This window comes from Peromyscus leucopus, chromosome 6, assembly GCF_004664715.2.
Source record: "Peromyscus leucopus breed LL Stock chromosome 6, UCI_PerLeu_2.1, whole genome shotgun sequence".
NCBI lineage: Eukaryota > Metazoa > Chordata > Mammalia > Rodentia > Cricetidae > Peromyscus > Peromyscus leucopus.
The window spans coordinates 92,544,021-92,561,086 of record NC_051068.1 but is presented as its reverse complement, the minus strand read 5'-3'; the positions used below and the strand labels follow the sequence as shown (position 1 = coordinate 92,561,086).

The window sequence follows — 17,066 nt, the reverse complement described above, 5'->3', positions numbered from 1 at the left end:
ATAATAATAAATTCTTCAATAGAATGAGGATTATCAGGACTTTGTAATTAAAGTAAATAATGAGGGCAAATCTAAATGTGTTTGGGGGACTCAACTGTTGACCTGTGTAGTGTTAACTACAGGGAAATAAATTCTGTATCGCTCATTCATTGCTTCGTAAACATTGGTTATGTGCTCTGGATGTCACATGGACTGTGTTAGGAAATAAAGATGAGCCAAACAATCTAACAATCCGACCTTCCAAATTGTTTAACTTCTTCTGGGAACCAGCGTTTGAATTTGCAATTAGAATACTAATATTTGTCTTGGAGAACTGATATGAGGATCAGATGTAATTAATTATATAAAATTCCCCTCATAGCCCTAGCTACATAAAGGAGATGGTCAACATATGCTCACAGAATGAAGAAATAAAAACACTGGCAGAATACATGGATTAATGGATGGTTTGATAGGTGAATTGGTGGATGGATACATAAGATTTGTTATGACAAATAGAGAATGAACAAATTGAGCAAGCAAAGAGCTGATAGGCAAAATGCAAATGTTGAGATAGCAGAATGAGTTAACAGGTAAAGGTGTCTGTAAAACAAGTCTGAGGAGCTGAGTTCAGCCACCAGGGCCCAAAGGTGGAGAGAACCAACTCCTAAAAGCTGTCCTTTGACTTCCACAATCCCACCAACAGAGTCACCCCAACACACACACACACACACACACACACACACACACACACACACACACACTCACACTACGCTCATTAAGCTCAAGAAACAAATAATTCAAAGGATTCAGGAATCCTTTGAAACTGATCAGGTATACTAGGTTCAATTCTCACTAAATGTATATGAGCAGTAAGGACTACTGAGAGACACTTAGACAAATTGAGATGCTAAGAAGTTCTGACCTAAGCTGCCTGCAAGAAGCAGAGACAATCTGAGCTATTTTAGAAGATTACCAGACCAGCAGTACTATCTAGAAAAGTAGAGACCAGCTGAGCTCTCTGGAAATAGTAGAGACTAGCCAAACTTCCTGAAAGAGAGTCAGAACAAACTGAGTGCCTGCAAATGACTCTGCAATGAGGTAAGTTGCCTGGAGTTTGTGTAGTGCGTTCCATGATTTCATCTTTCTTGTCACCTATGATGGGTTGGATTTTTGTTAATGCGGCTGCCTAGAGTAATATCTGGTTCTCTAAGGAACATCTTCACTCATACTTCTGCAAGTAACCCCAAATACAGTTTATTCATTCTCCAAGTTGGGTTTTTGTAGTATCTTACATTTTGTCTGCCATTTGTTTCTTATCTGGAATGAGATATTTGTTGATGTCTTATTGGAACAGTGTCACACAGCACCAAATCATAGCTCAAATTTGGCACTAATATTGAACTAATATTCTTAAGCCCATGGGGAAGGACTGATTTATTTTATCATTTGATTTAAAATTGAGTGATATAAAAATTTTCTGCAAAAATATAAGAAGTTGGGTTCACTTTGACATTTTAATTTTAAAAACAGTGACTCTTTCAGACAAGAGAAATAAATGAGTAATTAAATCCATTTCTACACATAAATTTTAGAATTTAAAAATCTTTTATTTTGCTTCATAGGTGCTGTTAATTAGATAGCCCAATGAAAACTAGTTTTATCTCTCCCAGTGTGCCATTCTAGTCGAATCCAGTTCTGCTCACACCTAAAGCCCTATTAGTTTAATGAGCTCTTGTGGCTAGAGTAATGGTGTCATCTGTCCCTCTTTTTGCATAGTTAGGTAACTCTACCTTTATTTTAGTGGAGAGGTGGGAAAGAAGCCAGGAAAATGCCTGCATCCTAAGTGGAAAAGAAGTTATGGAATATCAGACCTAACCAAGTGGTTAACAGACAGGCGAATCTGGCAATAATGTGGCTAAGCAGAACCAGGGCCAAGCAAAGGCCCAATGAGAATGCGCAGCCCAGGATAGACAAAGCAGGAGAAAGGAGGCCCCAGAGGAAGACTCGGAGCAAAGCAAGGGGCATGCTGTACAGCAGGGACAGAAAGCCTTCACAAAACTGAAATGGTTACATCTAGATACTTTAGAAGAACAATACTATCTGACAACATTTTTGATAATTATACTCAATCAATTTCCAAGTGCACATGGACTTGCCTGATCAAAATCGTGTGTTAACTGAGAAGAGAGTTTTGGATTAGTTTCTACATCTATCTTGGTGTGTTTGTTTGAGGAAGATTTATTAATAATGCAAGCAGTGTAACTTTATTATAAAATAAACTGATTATTTGACTTAGGTTACTAGAGTCCCTTCTAATGGTTCAAAACCATTTACACAGAAAGGTTATGTAAAGAATATATTTCTATATTCTCTTCTCAAATGGTTTTTAGATCTCTCTCTCTCTCCAATTCTTTTAAAATGGGCATCACTGTCTAAAGTAGTTTAATACGTGAACTTGGGATAAACTACCCAGGATGACAACCTAAGTCTTAGCCAATCAAGTAATTTTCCATCAACTCCTTTATAGCTCAAATACCTCTTGTTTGGTTTGTTTGTTTGTTTTTCAAGACAGGGTTTCTCCGTGTAGTTTTGGTTTCTGTCTGGAACTCGCTCTGTAGATGAGGTTGGCTTCGAACTCACAGAGATCCACCCAAGTGCCGGGATTAAAGGTGTGTGCCACCACCACCTGTCTTCTTGTTTGGTCTTTTTGTTATTTTTTTTCTTTGATTGAAAACAGATATTTTTTCCTTTATAATAGTCTTTATTATGGTTTCCCCTCACTCTGCTCCTCCCATTTCCTCCCTCCCACATCCCCTCCCATCCAGATCAGACAGATGTCATTCTGTCTCTCTTAATAGATGGATGTTACTCCTGTGTTCTTCTAAATAAGCATGAGGATGACATGCCAGGAAATATTATCTACATTCTCATGGCTACAAAGTAGGGTAGGGTGTGATGGATTAAGGGTCACAGAGAAATCCAAAGATACAGAAAATTTATCTCTGTCCTCTTTTTAAAATACTTAACAAAATTCTCAGAAGAACTGAGGTATTTTAATACTAACACCTTGACTCACTCACCTTTCAAACAAACAGAAGTAAAAAATCTCCATAGCCTCATTGTTTACATAGCATTCAGCAGTACTGGATAAGGAGAGGAAGAGTGAATGCTGATCTGTAGTATGTATCATAATCCCAAATCTTCATAGACCCCCTGTATTTTTATTAAGTGGTATTAAAATGAAATGGAGTTTGATAGACCTGCTTAATATTGATAGTACACCTTAACTTCATCATATGAATAAAATATGGTATTATCTCTGTGGAGTTTCATTTTGTGATTAAAAATAACAAGATGCACCTGATCAATAAACAGAAAATCAAGGTGTTTGTTCCTACTAGGCTGTTCTAAAAAGGATTAATCTCAGTAAGATCTGTGCATAGCTATCACAGTAGCTTTTAATCCTCTTACTCCAGTGGGTCTAAAATACTTGTTATTAGTACTAATATAAAAACATAATACTTTTCGTATGGCTACCCACTCAAATGAAGGGGTTAATGGTAAAATAATTCTTTAAGGATATAAACGATTCCTCTCATGTGTCTGCAAAATAGCTTTGGTGTTTTTCATTTAAAATTGTTCACATACAGAAACATTATTATCTTTGCAGTTAATATGCACCTCAAAAAAAGTTCATGGTTTGGAGTAATTAAGGAATGTAGCATCCTTAATAAAAGTGTGACGCATATGTCATTTATTAAGTAGAAAACACTGTCTTTAATTTAGCATTTAATTTTATCTGTGATGATTGCATATAAAATGAGAAGGCTAGAAATGTAGATAGGTCAGTAGAGTAATTGCCTAGCATTTGTGAGATGCCGGGTTAAATATCTAGCTCTGTGTAAAGTGTGCACTGAGGCACATATCTGCAATTCTAGAACTCTGGAGATGGAGGCAGAAAGATTAAAAGTTCCTGGTCATTCTCAGCTACAAAGGGAGTTTGAAGGGAGCCTGGGCTTCAAGAAACTTCATCTCAAAACAAAAGGAAACCCCAAGACGAATTATATCATGGCAGTTGGTTCTTTTTTTCCACCAAGAAACCTCTGCCCCTGTTCAACATGCTGGAAAAAGTCTTAGTTTCCCTCAATTTTTCCAAACAACATGTGCTACTATGAAATATTGAGATAATCAAAGCCAAGGTAACACTATGAAAATGTGCCCCAGTTAAGAGTCTGTTACATAGTTATAATGTAGTTTTGAAGTATTGAGAGTAATTATTATGTGCTAGGTTTTCATTGCTACCCAAAATATTAGCATAACATGGTTAGAACCAATAATCTTCGTGTTAATCATCAATGAATTTTAACCTGAAAACCATCTTTCCCTCTTTCTTTAAGGAAAATATTTTAAGTCTTTATCAAACAAGGGGAGAATTTGCTTGTGCTGTATTCTCAGAGAAATCAACTATCACTGTTCTGAAAATGATTCAGAAAAAGTGGGCATGTCACCAAAATTCTTTCAGGACTTTTTAAGCCATTCATCAACATTTATGAATACAACACTCACCACTATTTCACACATACTATTAGATGATTTCGGTAGTAAAAAATTGTATTTATATGCTAAATTGAGAAAATGAAAAGTTATATGTTCAACCATTTCACCTGTTACTACAAAATAAGTATGATTATTTGTTAAAATGGAACAATTTTTTCTGGATCTTGGAAGAACAAGATCAAGACACCATCCTGTTTGATGTCTAATGATGAATTCTTCCTCAAGATGACATCGTGTATGTGTTCTCAGTTCTTAAAAGGGGTAACTAGACTCCTGTGGGCATATTTATAAAGGCACCTATCCCATACATGATTACTATGCTTTTGTGCCCTAATCACCTCCCATAGGACCTGCCTCTGAACACCAGAGTGGGTATAGGGTTTCATCAGTGAGGCATAGGAATAAATGTCACTTTTAAATTAGGCTTACTTCCACGGATTTTTTTAAATTCATTTATTTTTTTAAAAAGGTTTTTTTTTTTTTCATTTTAGAAACCTATCACAGTTCCCCATCCCTCCCATCAAACTCCCCAATCCCATACCCTATCCACTCCTCAGAGAAGGTAGGGCCTCCCTTGGAGAGTCAACAAAATCTGGCATACCAAGCTGATACAGGACCAAGCCCCTCCCCACTGTTTCAAGGCTGAGAAAAGTATTCCACCCTAGCGAATGTGTTCCAAAAAGCTATTTCATGTACCCAGGATAAGTTCTGATCCAACTGCCAAGGGCTCCCCAAATAGATCTAGTCACAAAACTGTCACCCACAGGGCCTAGTTCAGTCCCATGCATGTTCCCCAGCTGACAGTTCAGAGTCCATGGGCTCCCACCAGCTTGGGCCATCTGGCTCTGTGGTGTTCTCCATCGTGGTCTTGACCTCACTTGTTCTTGTGATTCCTCCTCTCTCCCTTCAACTGATGTCTGGAGCTCAGCCTAGGACTTGGTTGTGGCTCACTGCCTGAACTGACCTTCTCCTATAACCAGATTAGTGACTACTCTAATTGTCATTATAGAACTTACACCCAGTAACTGATGGAGGCAGATGCAGTGATCCACAACCAAACTTCAAGAGATTTTATTTACAGTTTGGAGCATGTAGCTCAGTGGTAGAGCATGTGTACACCAAGTGCAATGCATGGGTTTCATCTTCAACACTTTGGATAAAACGAAGATTTTATTTACAAAGGAATACTTAGAAAAGCATGAGCAAGTAACCAAAGAACCACAAGAGAGTATTTGCATCTGGACAAAATAATTCAGTACCCATGCTATTATTGAATTAAGTAAAAATATTCACTCTGTGTTTTCAGTAGGTTAAGCATTATATAATGGATTTTATAGTCCCTCACATTTATGAGAGTGTGGATTCTTTCCCCCCATAAGTTAGAGAGCATAAAATTTACCATCAATACTCATAAAACCAGGGATAGCTAGAGATAAGACATGGTTTATGGATGACGAGCTCGGAGAGGGGCTTGACTTGTATAAAACTTCAGCTAACTACTGCCAGTGCTGAGGCGGGATCCAGTTACTAAATTCTCAGCCACACTTTATGTTCATTAACAATGGAAGAATCATGACTGCTCATCAAAATCAATTGAGTGTATAGCTTCCCCTACCCACGCAAATATACTTCCAATGTATATTTTTAATAACTTAAAAGTGGTTAAATTAGAGAGGACTATTCAATGAGTTGAAGAGGTTTTTGATATCATAAAACTCCACTGTCTCAGACTTGAGAAAACAGGTCTAAAAATTTAAATATTCTTACCTATTGCAATCTGGTTAACAGCAAACATAACATGCTCAATCCAAAAATTTATATGATGTCTTTCTCTCATTTCTGCCTTAGTTATTTAGAATTTCAGACTTATAAAAACCTAGAGCCATTGCCAAGTTTTTCAGATGTGCCTATGAAACAATTTTGGAAACTTTTAAGATGGCTCAGCTGGTAAGAACACTTGATGAAGACCTGAGTTTGTTTCCTAGGACCCAAACAGCAACTCAGAAACGTTGGTAACCCTAGTTCTGGGGGTCCAACACTCTCTTCTGGCCTCTACAGATACCAGGTATGCACATAGTACACATAATACATTCAGGCAGACACTCATACATGGAAAATGAAAATAAACAAATCTTTTTAAGAAAAACACTTTAGACTGCTAAACTCTGCAGTATTGTCAGAATATCGATGATATCTATGTGCAAATTAGTATGCATTTAAAGATCAGCATGTTCTTGGTATTCACAGTCCACAATAATTAATATTATCCTATTCTCTTTTTTTTTGTGAATTCCTAAAGGCAAGGTCTTCTTTATTTTTTCTCTATACTCTTTTATTAAAATTTTTATGTGTATCTAGAGTGTGTGTGATGGGTGTATGTGTGTATATATATATATATATATATATATATATATGAGTATAATGTGAGTATGCATGTGTGTGTTGTGTGTGTATGTGTGCATATGTGTATGTATGTGTGAGTGTATTTCTGTGTGTATGTGTGTGCTGTGTGTATTATGAGATGTGTGTGCATATATGAGATGTAATATGTGGTGTGTGTTTGTGTGTGTATATGTATATATATGTGTGAATGTATTTGTATATGTATGTATGTGGGTACTGTGTGTATTGTGAGATGTGTGTGTATGTGTGTGGTGTATGTATGTGATGTGTGCATGTCATGGCATACATAAGAAAATTATAGGAATGCTTTCAAGTGTCATTTATCTCCCGCCATCGTGTACCCCTGCAGACTGACCTCAGGTCATGAAGCTTGATGGAAGGTGCTTTCACCTGCTGAGCTATCTGGCTCGTCCAATCTCTATATTATTTTTGCCTATTCAACTTTAAACATTTAGTAAATGTTAAGTTAATGGAGGAATGGTACATTCAATTGTTTTGCTTTCATTTATTTATTTACATATTTTCTCAGAATGCATACATATAAACATGTCATCTTATTTTTTTCAGAATCCAAGGTTTCAAATATAATTTTAGAATAGTAAGATTGAAAATTATTCTAAGTCTAGAAGAAATTTCATATTCAAAATATTATCTTTTTGAAGCACGTAGGATTACATCTGGAGACCAGAGGGACAATACAGAAAGATGGAACCTTGCATAGTGTTCAATTAATTATTCATAAATTCTGTTTGGATGTTATACTCAAACCAAGATTTTCAGGCATGCTGGTATTATAAATCTAAGAGTAAAAAATATTAATAAGCAGCCTGCATATCAGCTCAAATTAATTAAGTGCTTAGACAATTGTGATAAAACAAAGAAAAGAGAGTCCATTCTTTGATAAAAGAAAAAATACCTCACCAATGAGTGATTTGAACAGCAATTACCATAATTTTCATTTTCAGTGTGTTAATAATATAGGGACATAGACAGAAATATATATGCATGAACACTTATACAGAACACAAACATATAAACAGAACACACATGCCCCACAAACACACAAACAAACATATACCACACACCCATACACCACACACATATATACACATGTACCAATACACATCAAACACATGTCACTCATACACACACATACCACACATACATCATGCACATGTACACACATACACCACACAAACATATACAAATAACATACATATACACATGCAACACAAACATATACATATATACTACACATACTGCACACAGGCACACCATACACATACATCACACTATACACGTACCCCAAACACATATACATAAACACCACCCATACAACATACAGACACCACTCATTTACACACATACACACCATTTGCACAAACATACACATAAACATACATAAAACACACACATAACTTACATGCACAAACCCACTTATACTGTGTACACACATACACACATATATCACACACAATATACCATACACACATATACATACTGCTCACACAGATACATCACACACATACATCTACACATACACCACACACATACTACTCATACATGCACACACACACACAACACATATACATGCCATATATCTATATGTACCACACAAACACATATACAGCACACACATATACAGACACTCACTAGACCCACCACTCACAAACACACCACACACATGCATATACCATTCACACACACACTCCACATGCACACAAACCAATCACACACATACACACACACACACACACACACACGCACACCCTACGAACACACATGCATATACCACACAAACATGCACACACTGCAAACACCTGCAGACACAAACACCCACTCACAGCTTAAATTTAATTAGAAACTTTTTTTTTAATTATGTCTATGAAATGACTCACTTCCTTCCTTCACTGCTTCTTCTCTCTTGTTTTGTCCCTTTCCCTCTTCTCCTTCGTGATCCAGTGACCTCACCCCAAATATTCAAATTGAATTTTTATGATGTGGGAAAAATATAGAATGCATATATTTAAAAGGCTCCAAATCTCTTCCTCGGAGCCACAATACTACGATTCCACAGACATGTTGAAAATGGCTACAAAGGAGGAGAGGACAAACCCAAGCCAGAAAGCAGCTGTTTTAAAAAATACATTATTATAAAACAAAAAGAAATGACAGCTATGTCACACCAGGAAGCCTGTCTTTGTCATGTTTCTAGGTTAACATCTAAAGCATGATGGAGGAAGAAATTACTTTGAAGATGTAAATGGAATTACAGAAGTAAAAAACATGGATATGATTTTTAGCAGAGTCGACAGCAGTCACAGAGAGCAGGAGAACCCCGTAAACCTGAACACAGAGGAATGAAAGTTGTTGAATCTGCAAGCTGAAAATGAAAATAAAAGAGGAACAAAGCTTCAGAGACTTGAGCGATGACGTCAAACAATTGAAAATATGTAAAATGCACTCTTAAAAAGTTCTGAGAGTTATTTTAAGTGTTTTATAGCAACAAGAAAAGTTACAAAGTAATACATATATTTTTTTTTCAATTTTGCCATTTCTAAGGCTTGAATGAAAGGACCATTGATTGTATGTGAAAGTGCATTTCTTCAGTAGGCTATTTTTTGAGAGTCTTTCACCATGAGTAGAATGCTGACTTTTGGCACCTATTTGGTAGGATTTGGTAGGATTCACAAATAAGACCATCTGGCCCAGGAAAAATAAATTTATAATTTGTGTGTGTGTATGTGTGTGTGTGTGTGTGTGTGTGTGAGAGAGAGAGAGAGAGAGAGAGAGAGGGGGGGGGGAGGGAGGGAGGGAGGGAGAGAGAGAGAGAGAGAGAGATGGAGGGGGAGGGGGAGGGGGAGGGGAGGGAGGGAGGGAGGAGAGAGAGAGAGAGAGAGAGAGAGAGAGAGAGAGAGAGAGAGAGAGAGAGAGAGAGAGAGAGAGAGAGAGGTCTGCTACAGTTAGGTGGATTTGCAGGAAGCAGGGGTTGTTCCCCTGGGATCCGAAGTTACAGGTGGTTTGTCATCTGATGACGGTAAACTGAACTTGAGTCCCCTGGAATGACAGCAAACACTCTTAACCATGCAACCTTTCTCCAGCCCCATAAAAATACCATGGTCTATAGGTATGTCAGGGAACACCATGCCAGGAGACAAGATGAACTTAAGAGTGAAGCAGTGAAGCGTCTCCCGGGAGCCTGTAGGAGCTACCAAGCACTTGCTCAGAGATTCTGTCTAGGGGTGGATGAGAGTCTGTTGCTAGGCATCAGGTAGGAGAACATAGACAGAAGTGAGAATAATTAAATCCTTGCATTGTTGAGCAATCTGCTAATGTGCAGTATCTGCACCATGTAGGAACACATGAGACACAAAAAAACCCAGACTCCACCCAGAGGTCAGTGCAAGAAGCAGATCATCAGGTGATAAATAACACTAGAGAAAATACCCTACAATTTATCAATGATCACCTTGAAAGAGAAAACTCTTATGAAGACAAGGCAAATGCCTCAAGCTGTCCTCGACAACTAAGACTCTGTTTGACACTCAGCTACTCAAAATACAGCCACATCTGCTACAGGCATGATAATTAGGCTTATGGAACTAAGTTGGAAAGTATCTAGAGAGGGTGGTATGGTACAGGAGTCCTCATGGTACTGTCACCCATAAAGGAAAAGTCCCAACATCCACCCCATCTATGATCTGCTGGAGCATGTGAAGGGGCCAGACCTGCAGACCCAAAGCTGCCTGAGCTCCACAGGGCAACAACAGGACATCCAAGAGGAGTCCCAGTGAGGGCCCAGCATTGGTAGTGCAGCAGAAACCAGAGGCCTTGAACCAGACTGATGACTCTTTGCAATGAACACTTGCAAGATATATGGATGAAAGAGTTTATTGTGTGACCTGTGTCACACTACAGCTTCCATGATAAGTTTTTTTTCCCTTTTTCTTTCTTTTCTCTTAAATTTTATTTTTTTGGGGGAGGGGCGTATTGCAAGGGCAGAGGGTGAATATGAACTGACCGGGAAATGAATGGGATCCAGATAAATGATGTGAGAGACACAAAGATTAAATAAAAAGGAAATTTTTCATAAAAAGACTTTGCCCTGCCTTCCTTGCTTTGTTGATACCTAGAGAAGGCCTAACCCTTTCTGAACAAAAATGGAGGAGTGAATTGGGGGTGATGGTGGGCAAAGGGGAGATGTGGGAAGGGGATGGGGGGAGGGAGGGGAAACTTTGGTTGGGATGTAAAATAAATAAACAAATATAATTAAAAAAATAAAAAAACACTGCCTTAGTACCATTCCAAATCAGTGTTTCTCAAAATTTCCCCAACAACCAGCCTTCTCTAGTTCTAGTCCACCTTGAAATAAGATATTTAAAAAATGTGAAAATAAATTATTAGCAAACGAAGTGAAAAAGAAAGGGCAGGCATGAAAACACATGCTTTGAGGTTTTATTATTTGGTTCATTAGACATGTAATTGCTGTGTCAAGTTTCCGCATGGGTTTCTAAGCACTCTAGGCATGTGGGCGTACCTAGTCTCTTAGAGTTCTACAGAAAAAAAATTAAATTTTGTATTGTTTATTTTCATTGGTGTATGTTCATTGTGAATTGTACTGTTTTCTAGGAATCCATTTTCATAGAAATATTAATGTGCATGTTGATCAGATCTCTGTAGTACATACATACATCTTTTCCCACTCTTGCCTACTGTTACCTTTGTTTCCTTAAATGGTTCCATTTCTGCTTTCATGCCATACATGATTTTATAGATTTATACAAAATCCAGGAAATACAAATGCAAGAAAACATGTAACATTTGTCTTGCTAAGGTTGGTGTAAGCCACTTAATATGGTTATTTCCAACTGTGTTCATTTTTCTCAGAACAACCTTTGTTGTTTATGTAGGAACCAGAGTCCACTGGGCACATATATCACCTCTCCCTTTAAAGACAGGCAACAGTCAGTTCAGTGTCAGGACCTAGTCCCCAGCTGTCCCATGACCAACACTGCTGTGAGTCAATGCAGGAAGCCATACTTGACAATTGAATGTAAGACTTGAATTCACACAACCAGACTTACAAACCACCATGTCCAGACATGGGACCAGCGCTTACCCTGTAAAGGGAGTATCAGGTTCCTGCTCAGAGCCAGAATCATAGCTTTGGTCACGACACTAGACCATATCATAGTTGGTGTAGAGAGAAGGAAACAACAGGGATGCAGCCTTCTCTTGGTACCCAGAAAAGTCATCCCAATGAAGGTGATTTTGTCGTCATTATTTGTCATTATCTTTGTTTGTATGTGATGGGTAATACACCAGATGGTAAAAGGTAAAATCATTTCACATTCCTGAGCTGTTATCAAGAGGACATCATTTGCTAATGTTTTAAGAATTTTATTTCACTTAGATTAGCAATTTATAAAATCTGATGTTCTATAGAAATGTGATCAACTGTTTGGCTTCAACTCGACTGACAGTTGCAACATTTTTTTTGACAGATTGTCTTGTAACTCTATTCTTAGTTTAATGAACTTGTACTAAATTATTTCAAGTACTACTCCTGTATGATCACATGGAAATGCTGGTTGGCAGGCTTAAATGCAGTGCTGTCCGATTCAAACTTATTTAGCATATGATAACAATAGACAGAGATAAAAGTTACTTTCCACAAAACTGGACTGTGTGACTACATAGACTGTTCTGAAAGGGCAAGTTACTTTTCTTTTTAATGGGTTCCAGAAAGGCAGAGAAAAGTTCCGTCCATTGTCTCTAGGTTATTATCCTAACTAGCATCTACCACATACTGGCTACATTTCTTTTACCATTGAAAAGTTTTGGTTTCTTCATTTATTGGTATCTTTCTGCTTCCATGTATTCATGCATTTTTACTTGCTAATTTCATTTAGTTTCTAGGAAATCTGAAAGGAACTTTATTAAATGGATATTTTTTTAATAGGACAACATTGTTTTCTGGGCTTAATGTCTTGAAATGTTGCCAGTGGCATTTATGTCTATATAGTTTGACAGCTTTTTTGCATGTTGAAAAATAGATTTGAGGAAGTTAAATCAAATTCAAACATCTGTGATTGCCATGACTGACTCTAAATACAAGAAAGAAAGAAAGAAAGAAAGAAAGAAAGAAAGAAAGAAAGAAAGAAAGAAAGAAAGAAAGAAAGGAAGGAAGGAAGGAAGGAAGGAAGGAAGGAAGGAAGGAAGGAAGGAAGGAAGGAAGGAAGGAAGGAAGGTTGAAAAACTATTTTTAGACGTTCTTTTAATTAAATTTTGAAGTTTCACCAAGTCTCCTAGCCAAAGTGGAAAAAGCAGAGGAACTTGGGAATTTTCACCCTGAGTCTCACTCTCTGCTCCAGTCCCTATTTCAAGTGACACACAGGATGCCAGTCTCAAATTTCCGCATTTCCTTGTGTTTCCAGATTCTCTGAATATGCTCAGATTTCCCACAAGCAAAACCTCACATGCTGTTGAGAACCATTTTGTCTTCTTAAATTAGGTAAATTTGGTCTTCAAGAAATGTACTTCATTTGAACTTCAAGTAGCTTATAATTTTAGAAATCAGACATCTGCACTTGTCTTTTACAGTGTTCATTATTTCTTTCACTAGTAGTATATGCCCTTTCATTTTTCAGTGTGCCAACATATAGAAACATCACTCTCTTTAAACTTGCTCTTCTGTCTCTCTCTGTGTGCTGTAAATGTACTCATTTATGGTGATTTATGAGTGGGTACATGCACACAATGTGAACAGGTGCATGGGGGCCAGAGATTCACACTGGGTGCTCCCTTCTATTGATTTCCAAATTACTTTTTGAGACATTGTCTCTCCTTTCCCTGAATCTGGAGCTCACTGGATTACTAACAGGTGGCTATCTGGCCAACAGGCTCCAGAGACCCTCCTGTTTCCATCTCAGGAGCACTAAGGGTTCAGGAACAAACCATGTGGGGCCTCTGCAAGAGCAGTAGGTGCTCTTAACTGCTGATCCAAGCCATCTCTCTAGAGATTATTTTATTTTTTATAATCTTTGACTTGTAAATGCAAAAAAATACAAAAGCTTTTTGTAAGAACTGTATAACAAGATAGTATTTACATTTAGCTAACCAAGTTGCTATAGTTTAGATCTGGAGTCTCCCTTAAGAGACCCATGTGTTGAAGCCTTGGTCACCAGCCTGTAGGACCTTTAGAAGGTAGAGCCTAGGATATCAGACTACTGTGGGTATGTTCCTGAAGGGGACAATAGACTCCAACGTCTTCCTCTCTCCGCTTTCCAGCTTCCATGGAGTAATCAGTTTTGTTCCATTACAAGCTCCCTGACATATATACAGTCTCATCCCAGGGTGAAAAAAATGTTGCCAAGTAACCATGATTGAAAACTTTGGAAATAAGTGACAAGATAAAAACTGCTCCCTTTCTACAATAATTTTCTCAGGAGTTTTGTCATAGTTATGAAAGCTGAGTAGCAGTAGCATACCAAATTTTAGTAGGCAGAATGGAAAAATACCCAAGCATATTGGAAGTAATTACATAATTACCCTGATCTCAAGGAATTGCAGAACAAGCCTCACTTAAGTATGGCCTACTCATAGTGACAAACACTGAAAAAAAGAAAAAAAAATAGAATAAACAGACACTTTATGATTTAGAATCATAATACAGACTATTATAGCCAGGTGATTGATGTTAATATGAGTCATGACAAGGCAAGTTTAGAGCATTTATGAAATGTCATGTTAATAACAATTTTAAGAACCTGCCATGAAATCTTCTAGACTATCAAGGTAGTCTAAAATTAAGGAAAATACAAGGTGCTGTAACAACCAAGAAGAGCACAAAAACATGTGTGCAAAATGGGACTGGAGTCCACAAATATTAAAAGGATACTAGGCAAAAAAAAAAAAAAAAAAAAAAAAAAGGAAATACGAGCAAAACACCAAGCACCAAGTTAGTTAGTAACAAAGTATTAATACCAATGCATCAATTATAAAACACATTGTATAAAAACATGAGATTAACACTAAAAGAGAAGCATGGAGCATACACCAATTGGTAATATCTTCCTAGTAATTATATACATCTAAAATATTCTAATATTTAAAGACACTTACTAACAAATAGTAACGAAGACAAGATTAAATAGCATTAAGTTTCAGTAGAGTATGCAATACCAGATATATCATGAATATTAAATTATGCATTTCACAGTGTGGCCCAAATCAGGAATGGAAGACAAGATAGAGAGAGATGGTAGAAGTAGTTTGTGAAACGGACAGCATTTTCAGAGAATCACAAAAAGAACTATGGTTTTTCACAAGTGAGGCTGAGAAGAAAGATAAGGCAAAGAGCAAAATGTAGGAAAAATGCAAGGTAGAAAGTGAAGACCACTTTCCAAGACACTGTGCCATCATATAGGGGACATTCAGGTTCTCTGCAAACTGGACTTGGATGCAGTTAGTCCAAGGGCACTGACTCAGGAATCAAGTGGACACTACCAAGAAGCAAGGCCAAAGATGGTGAAGGAGAATAAACATTAGGCACAATGTCCCAGAGGGTCAAGCAATATGGAGATGGCAATATGAAATGTCAAAGTGAGATCCCTGGTGATTTTTCCCTGAGAGGAACAAGCAGGTAGTCTCATTCAGAGCCGTAGAGGTGGGGAATTATGAACTGTTATTAACATTAAAGGTGGGTTATTATAAACTATTATAAATGTGTTGAGGTAGGCAATTATAAACAATGAAAGGGATTTTCTAATGTACAACACAGATCATTGGCTACAGAATTAACAAGAAATATGTTTGCCATACTGTGGAGTTCACTTGTTCACAAGGGTTCATAGTCAGAACTTTATAATATAATATTTTTAAGGCCTTTTGATCAAAATCATTATTAATGATATTTTTAAACAGTAAGAAAGACGATTCTAGGCATATGGACTCGCTGAGCCTGTTTTCTGCGGCTATAATGGAATCACTGTGAATGGGTTGTCTATGAGAGAAAGTTTGTTTGGGTTATGATTGCCAATGTTGGGAAGCATCAGAATATGATCCTAGTAACTGCTGTCTGCAGAGAGATGCTTGATAGTCTATCACAGTATGGAGTAAGAACCAAAGAAGTAAATGCAGGTAAGGGAAAGAGGAGTAGATTCTCTTTAGACTCAGGAGAACCCTCCAAACTGCTATCAATCCATTCATAGAGGATAACAACCAAACACTTCTTAAGTGCCCTGCTTCTTCATACTTCTTTATTTATTGCTAAAATTTTTAACAAATGGGGCTAGAGAGGGGGATCAGTGATTGAGAAAATGCAAGGCTTTTACTGAAGACCCAGGTTCAGTCCCTAGCACCCACATATATGGCAGTTTACAACTGCATGTCGCTCCAATTCCAGGTGATTCAATGCCCCCTCTGGCACCTATGGACTCTTGTACATCCGTGGTACTCTCACATCCATGAACATACACAGCTACATATAAAATAGTAAGTAAATCTTTAAATTTCAATTTAAATAAGTGAACCATAAAGGGATACATTCAAACCATAACAAAAATAACATAAAACAAAACAAAACAACCATCCCCCCAAAAAAAACTCTGATGGCATTCTGTAAGAACTACTGTTTATAATAACCTGGATTATAGTAGTAGGAAAAATGGTCTTAAAAATAGTTATAAAATGCTGACAGATTGATGTTAGATGCACAGAGAAGTACCAGTTACATATTTTCCAAATTCATAGGTTGAAGCCCCAATCTTCAGTACCTTAGAATACAGTACAGTGACAATATTTGCAGAAATGATCCTTAAGAATTCATATAAATCATAGTCACTTTGGAGAGAGTCCATTGTTACATGTGCATCGACATGAAGAGGAAATGAAGGCAGATATACACAGCAAATAGACAGCATGAACACACAAGGTAAGGGATCACCTGCAGGCAAAGTGAGAGGTCTGAGTGTGGGGGAGCACATACACACACACACACACACACACACACACACACACACACCCTGATGTCACGATTTCTAGAATTGTGGGAAAATAAAATTTTGTTGTTTCAGCCCACAATTTGTGGTGTTTTGTTACAACAATCCTGGCAAAATAAGTCA

At 37.4% G+C, this 17,066-nt stretch overlaps 1 protein-coding gene across 2 annotated transcripts in view; it reads right to left on the bottom strand.

Moving 5' to 3' along the window:
* Dpyd (dihydropyrimidine dehydrogenase) overlaps positions 1 to 17,066 on the bottom strand; it is an 847,112-nt gene that overhangs the window by 530,456 nt on the left and 299,590 nt on the right. The gene's annotated exons all lie outside the window — the stretch shown is intronic.